Genomic DNA, 8,304 nt, shown 5'->3' with positions numbered 1-8,304 from the left:
GAAAATAATTTATAACCTGAAAAATTAATTTTTTAGGTTGTAAATAATAAAAGTTAATAAGGTTATAGAAAATAATTCTTCCAAACATTCACGAGACATTGTTCTCACACACGTTTAGGTCGGCCTACGCAATCTGACACTGTGCCAGGAAAATCAAATGGTTTTTCAATTCTACTCAGGTGGTCGATACAGGTCGCCGAAGCTGTTAAATTGTCCCCCATAAACTACCAAAAATTATAAAGGTCAGGCATGCATGATTACTCCTTTGAGAATTAACCTGAAGAATATGGCCGATTCTACTCGGGTGGTCGGTACAGTTTGCCGAAACTGTTAAATTTTCCCCCCTACACATCTAGGAATGACTCAAAATCAGGCATGCATGGTTACTCCTTTGAGGATTAACCCATGGTGTATAGCAGCCTTTAGTTGTATGAGCCGCCGGGGAGGTTGGAGGTTCCTCTCCTTACCGGCAACAGGTCGTTGACGTCTTGTAACCACCGTCCTTGACATCTTTTGTCAAGGACGGTGGTTACGTTCTGTTACGCGTTACGCGGGTGGAGGAGAGCCAGGGAGAGTCGACGATAAGACGTTGGCAACAGACACCATTTGTAACACCAACACCGAGCAAAGACACCATTTGTAACAAACAAGATTTATTAAAGTCAACTAAAGTAAAAAGTTTACTTTAGTTGACTATAAGGATCCTTTCTAACACTCTATCTTTCTAATGCGCGGAGGGCCGAGAGAGAGAGCTTACAATAATGAACTTTCATACCTCTTGGGAAATCTCAGAGGGATAATATCCTTACAACAATCGTCCCAAAAATGGTCCCGGGTTGTGGCACAAGGTTCTATGGTTGGGCTTGGTTGGAGCGAAGAAGAACAATATCCGACTTCGACGCTATGTCTTCTCTGACGAACGACCAACGACTCTCCCGAGGGGGAGGAGAGGCTTTAATAACTTCGCGTGGGAAGACTTATCACGAGACCGATTGTTGAAGGTTAAAGTTGTTGTCGGGCGAAAACAAAATGTCGAATTCGGCCGGTAACTGTAAACTTTACATTGTTACAGCGTGAGAATGTGTGGTTTTGGACAGGAAGGGTTATAAAATTCCCACAAACTTTATAGTTCGTTTCTTTAAGCACAGGATTAATTAATTTAAGAAATTAGTTAAAAATTCAAATTTCACAATTGTATCACGTGGTTAAAATCTGTCAAAAGGTGCTCTGTGGCTCTTTAAAAAATATTACAAGTGGCTCTGTATATTTTGAATGGTAAGTGTTCTTTAAAGTGGTTTATAAAAAAATCTAGAAGTTTTTGAACATATTTGACAACAGATAGGCATGAATTTGCTACATTTTTATGTTTACTTTCATATTTAACTTTAATCTAAGACAACAAATGAAAAAAATCGATAGTTAGCGTAACTGTTTTCATTAGATCTGATATCCGCTTAAGCGATGTTATTAAAACGAAAATATATATATAAACTGTTTGTATTGTACAAAAAGAAGTAGGCCTACAAAAATTAGTGTAAGGTAGCAAAATATAACCAAAATTTAATTTTCTACTAATTTTTCTGAAATTATTGCTCCTTAGAAAACCGTTCATCTACGAAGAATATGTACGTTCAAAGTACTTTTTGTGTTTAACTAAGCATAAATTTTAGATTTTCGCTGGATGATGAAATTTTCTTTAAAAAAAAGAAAAAAGACGTAGTCGTTTCCAAAAACTTGGGTGATCATCATATTTCTTTTAAATGTTTCTTAGTAAAAACTTAAGACGACCCGACCTTTCTTTCTAGGCCGTGCTGGAAAAAGTTCTTTAAAACATAGAAATAAACCAATTAAAAAGTAATAATTTTTTAAAAATTGGATTTGATGACCTTACGACGTCTTGCTTTTTTCATCCTTCTCCTTTCGGGAGTTTCGGATCTTTATATAGAACTTTATATAAAGATCCGGCCACGTAGCTAAAAAGAAAGGTCGGGTTGTCTGAAGTTTTTACTAATAAACATTTAAAAGAAATATGATGATCACCCAAGTTTTTGGAAACGACTACGTCTTTTTTATTTATTTTTTAAGCATAAATTGTTATATTTTTTATGTTTATTTTGCTAGAATAACTTAAAAATTAGTGTTCCAGCAAAGAAAGCTTATATGATTGGAATACTGTAATTATTATGCTGTACTGTAAGTTTTGTTCTAACATAATAAATGATATAGATGAAAGAGGAATAGTTACAAACCTTAAAGATATAAAAATATTGCTATAGAAAAGTATTATTTATAATAAAACTAAACATTTACATGAACTGTAGTACCTAAAAAATTAGTTTGTTATCCTGCTCAAAACAAATTTAATTCTATTACTTGTAAGGCTTCTTTAATACATCCTGTACAATAACAAACACACTAGTACTTTGGACCTTATTGAAAGGCAGCATTTGCAGCATTTATTTGGTAATATGTGATTATTTAAAATATCATTTATAAAGCTAATACAATTCAGAAGACATATAAAAATTCATTATACAAATGATTCTTTTACATACTAGCTAGTACTTTTGTATTGTTATTCTGCTGAATGCATTAAATTAAAGATGTCCACTTAAAAAGTCATTTTGAATCCAGTTTTAGAATATACCCTTTAATTTTATTATGCAGACAGATATCACTGAAATAATGCCTGGATGTTCAGCTTTTGGTTGTTCTAATTCTTCTGTAAAAGGATATATTATGAAATGTTTTCCAAGAGATCCTATTGAGAGAAAAATTTGGGCTGAAAAAGTGCGCCGAGTAAATTGGAAACCTACAAATAATTCTTGTTTGTGTAAAGTTCATTTTGGACCACAAATGTGGGAAAAAGTTGATGGGAAGAAGAAATTAAAGCATAATGCCGTGCCAACTTTGTTTTCATTCACAAAACAAATTATTCACGGAAAATCACCAAAAGGAAGATCCTCGACTGTTATAAAACAAGTAAAAAATGCAAAAGTTACTTTTCCAGTACGTACTACTCATACTACTGTTACACAATCAACAAATTTTGAAACATCTTCAACATTTATAGAAGAAACCACATTAGTTGATAACATTTCTGTAAATCATGATACATTATCTAAAGAACGTACAAAAGATATATTTATATTACAACAGAATTTTAAAAAAATATAAACAACTATATAGAATTAATAAAAATATTTAAAAAACAATGGAGTCAGATAAATTGTCTTTACCCAATTGTACTCTTCACTAGTACACGGAAAAATAATTCTCCTATCTTTTCTGACTTCTGCGTGATACCCGCGGAATGCTGGGAAGAGATACATAATAGTTGTAAACGCGGTGGTACTTGTGTTAAAGATGTGTCTTCTACTTGTGCTAAGGATGTGTCTTCTACTGTATTACATTTTGGTTTTATTGTGTTACGTTCTGATTGTAGGAAACCCTGCTGAAGAGGCCAAAAAAAAAGGCGAAATGCATTTGGGGTAAAGTATAGTGTTAAATAAAAAAATTTTTTCTCTTAAAGTTAACCTGTTTGTCCTTTTTTTGTTTTTATACCAGTCTATAGACTTGGAATTTTTTTAAGCCTCCAGAAGTCAGAAAAGAAAGAATTATTTTTCCGTGTACTAATGAATAGTACAATTTGGTAAAGAACTATATAGAAGATCATGTGAAAAAAAAATGTTAAACATGTAAACACTATCAGAACATTGAAACATAGAATTGGAATTTTGGAAAAAGAAGTAGAAAAGGCTAAAGAAGATAATGAATCATATCAAATCTTATCATTAATTCTTAATAATGACCAAATATCTGCCATGAAAAGAAAAACCAAATTTATGAAATGGTCAAAGAAAACTATTCAAAAAGCTTTGAAATTAAGATTTTCTTGTGGAACTAGTGGATATGAGTTAAAACAAAACGTTCCATTACCTTCAATGAGAACTTTACAAAGATGATTACAAAATTTAAAATTTGAAAGTGGGATTTTAACAGAAGTCATTGAATTCTGTTGAATTGAATTGATTTAAAGATTAAAATGAAAGTATTCAAAACTTAGCAGGATAAAGATTGTGTCATTCTGTTAGATGAAATGGAAATAATTTCTTCAAAAATGTTTGATAGCACAACTAACACATATATTGGTGATGTCACTTTACCTGGACATTCTGGGACTGCAACTCATGTATTTGTGATTATGCTAGGGGAGATTACTTTATAATGGAAACAAGTTATAGCTTACTATTTCACAGGTAACTCTGTAAATGAAAATTCATATGAAAATATATTATTTGAAATAATTACTAGGTTTAAATGTTGTTACCATTATATCAGACATGGATTCTACAACAAAGCATTATGGAAAAAATGGAACATCACAAATGGTTGTAACAGCGAAATAGTAAATTCCATAAAGCATCCTTTAAATTCAGATGAAAATATATTATTTGAAATAATTACTAGGTTTAAATGTTGTTAGCATTACATCAGACATGGGATTCTCCAACAAAGCATTATGGAAAAAATGGAACATCACAGATGGTCATAACAGCGAAATAGTAAATTCCATAAAGCATTCTTTAAATTCAGATAAAAAGATTTATCTGCTTGCAGATGTACCACATTTATTTATAAATATAAAAAGTATGCTAATAACAAATAAAATTATAAAAATAGAAACAAAAGAAACAAAAGAAGAAACAAAAGAAAAATTCAATCTTCCAACTGATATATCATCACAGAATATAAATGAATTGCTAGAACAATAATAAAACTTAAATTTCAAACTAAACCAGAATATTTAACAACTGCTTGGTTTATTGATGCTGTTGAAAAATGGTTTAGAAAATTTTTTGTTTAGTGTGTGAAAAACAAGTTACTCCAACTGCGCTCCAGTTTAAGAACAATTTAAAATTAATTTCTGTATCTCAATATTTAAAAAATGTGTCAAAAGAGAGTTATAATAATGACAGTTTTTATCAGAATTTCTTGATGTAATCAAAGAACCTACAAAAGAATATATAAAGTTGTTATACCAGAAAATTTTGAAGCTGAAAATATGCCTGTAAACAATGCAGAAATGAATTCATTGTATAATATATCTGGTTGTTTAATAACAAGTATAGAACAAATCTCAAAGACCTGTAAAAAATGTATTACAACAGTAGGATCCAAAGAAAGTCCTCTATTTTAATTTCATTTAATTTTGAATATTCTAAGTTTTTAAAAAAATTCCATGTTTTTTTGTAATAATAAAACTTTTGATATGTTTTTAGATATTATTTTCCACCATTATTATAATGTGGTGGAAAATCAAAACATTTATATAAGAAACTTTTATTTGAAAAAATTTAACAAATATATTAAAAATGACCATATTCCAAATTGCCATNTAGAATAACTGCTTCTGTTATGAAAAGTGTGTGTAGAGAAGATATAGAAACTCCACCAGTTTCATTTAATTAAAAAAATTTGTTACCCTAAAGAATTCTCTTTTAGGAGTGCCGCAACTGCATGGGACTGTGAACACGAACAAATTGCTTCTGATGAGTACAAAATATTACAATGCAAAAAACATGAAAATTTTAGTATGAAAGCTTGTGGCTTTCACTTAAATTCGTCCTGGCCTTACATTGGTGCAACACCGGACAGAATTGTAAATTTAATTGCTGTGAGCAGGTTTCATAGAAATTAAGTGCCCATGGTGTAAAAGAGATGAAAATATAGAAGAAAACCCTCTAAACTTTCTAAATAAAGTGAGTATATTCATACTAAAGAAAGATCATGTGTACTATTATCAAATTCAAACTCAGCTGTTTATTTGCAATGCCAGTTATTGTGATTTTGTTGTTTGGACAAAAAAGTCCATTTACATTGAACGCATTACACGTGATGAATTGTTGTGGGCAAGCGTTGTGCAACAAAGTAAGGCCTTTTTTGTGCACTATTTTACCAGAGCTAATTGTAAAAAAGTTTTCTTCTCAGCCAGCTCTACTCCCACGAAAAGATTCAGAAAATGTATAAATTTTATAGAATAAAATACTTTACTGTACAGCAAATTGTTTAGTTTGATATAAAAATTGCCACTTTTAAGCAAAAAAATGAAGTTCAGAAAGTATTACAGTATTGAATAAATATTGTAATTCATTTGACTAATTATCAAAATTTATTTATTTACATATTATTGGAACTTTAGTTGACAAAAGATTTCCATCTCCGAATAATAAATTCTTTTATAACAAATTAAAATTATTAATCAAATGGAACTACACTGTTTGATAAATTTATTAGAGCACAACAAATTGTGACAATTTTTTCAATTGTTTGTTACAGAATCTTTAGTTCTAACTGTAAGCAGTTCAATTGGTAATGTAATGAACCATAATAAATTAAAATTAAAATTGAAAAAATATGAGTAAAAAANACTCCCACAAAAAGATTCAGAAAATGTATAAATTTTATAGAATAAAATACTTTACTGTACAGCAAATTGTTTAGTTTGATATAAAAATTGCCACTTTTAAGCAAAAAAATGAAGTTCAGAAAGTATTACAGTATTGAATAAATATTGTAATTCATTTGACTAATTATCAAAATTTATTTATTTACATATTATTGGAACTTTAGTTGACAAAAGATTTCCATCTCCGAATAATAAATTCTTTTATAACAAATTAAAATTATTAATCAAATGGAACTACACTGTTTGATAAATTTATTAGAGCACAACAAATTGTGACAATTTTTTCAATTGTTTGTTACAGAATCTTTAGTTCTAACTGTAAGCAGTTCAATTGGTAATGTAATGAACCATAATAAATTAAAATTAAAATTGAAAAAATATGAGTAAAAAAACCAAACCAACAGCAACCAATATGGCTTGCGCTTCGTAAGCTGAGTCGTGTAACGTCACTTGCACCCCCTCTATTATGACTAAGAGATTCTATCCATTAATCGATCTTAATTTAATCGATCAATTTCTTATTATAAGAACCCATTATATAAAGTACTTATCTGTAGACTGTATTTAATAATTAGAATCTCTTAGTTGCAATTTCATTATTCATAAACTAATACAGAGGAAACATGGACGCGAATTTACAAGAAGTTTGTCTGAGCTGTTTCCTTAGTCCTTGTTATAGAACGGTACTCGTCTTTGGTTTGAATCCGTTTGAAATTTGCAAATGCCAAAGCAGAATATTCACAAATACAAATTTAATTACTATATTTATTCAAGTAATAGAATTATTTTTATGGGAATTCGCCATTCTTGTAATCTGGCAAACGATCCCGTGCTTGAAGAAATACGCACCGGATGGTATGATACATTCATAATTGATCTGACATTGTTTAAAATAACACTTGCCGTTATATTTCTATTTTATTCAATTATATTTACATTCATCAAAAACACAAAATTCGATTTGAGAATGAAATTAAGAAATCCATACTTTTACAGGAAAATGATTTACGAAGAGAATAGCTTAATCAGAAATGTTACACTAGTCGTTTATTTAATTATATTGGTATGCATTGTCGTATGTCAAATTTTCTTCTTCCTATTTTTGTATCACGGTTCAGAAATAAAACAGAAATTTATTGGAGAAACTCTTTTATGCAGCATTCAAGCTTGCATTGAAACGTGTCTTGTCGTAGGAGGAATCGGATTTGCCTTACTTGTAGGAGCTTTGCTATTGTTTATCTCTCATAAAGAATTCGAGCAACTCTCTACTGAACTTTCTGCAATAAAGAGAAACGACACGCATTTACTAAGAAAAACAAATGCATTAATGTTGCATCATGAACAACTTTGGATTTTCGTAAATCAGTTTAACATGAAATACAATTTCATGTTTGGAGTAAATTATTTCACAATTCTTTGGGGAACTTGTATTTCTTATTATTTACTTCTATTTGTAGAAATAAATGAATTTGTAAATTACTTGAAAATAGTATTTACCACAATAAGCACATTTAGTTGCATTTTAGCGGGCTGTCTGCTATGCTCTATGCCATTCACGGTAATTATACCGAATTTATTCATATTTTTTCCTTCGCTGTCTTATTTATTAATATTTTCTTATTTCAGATGCAGAATACATTTCAAGACATCAGACAATTTGCTGGATGTGCCATTGGACTAAAACAAAAATTAAAGGTATAAAATTTTCATAATTAACCTTTAAATGTTTTTTCCGCATTTGCCCTCATCTATTCTGCGGTCACCTTAAGACACTCTTTTAATCACTTTTGTCGTGAATTCATTGAGACCCACGGGGTGGCCGGATGGTAAAAAGC

At 30.1% G+C, this 8,304-nt stretch overlaps 1 pseudogene; it reads left to right on the top strand.

Annotated features, from left to right (window-relative positions):
* Nucleotides 1-2,685: 2,685 nt before the first annotated feature.
* LOC111634770 lies at nucleotides 2,686-4,022 on the top strand (annotated as a pseudogene).
* Nucleotides 4,023-8,304: the final 4,282 nt, after the last annotated feature.

Source organism: Centruroides sculpturatus, unplaced genomic scaffold, assembly GCF_000671375.1.
Source record: "Centruroides sculpturatus isolate CEXI.00-Female unplaced genomic scaffold, Cexi_2.0 scaffold492, whole genome shotgun sequence".
In the NCBI taxonomy this organism is placed as follows: Eukaryota; Metazoa; Arthropoda; class Arachnida; order Scorpiones; family Buthidae; genus Centruroides; species Centruroides sculpturatus.
This window is presented reverse-complemented; position numbering and strand designations above follow the sequence as displayed.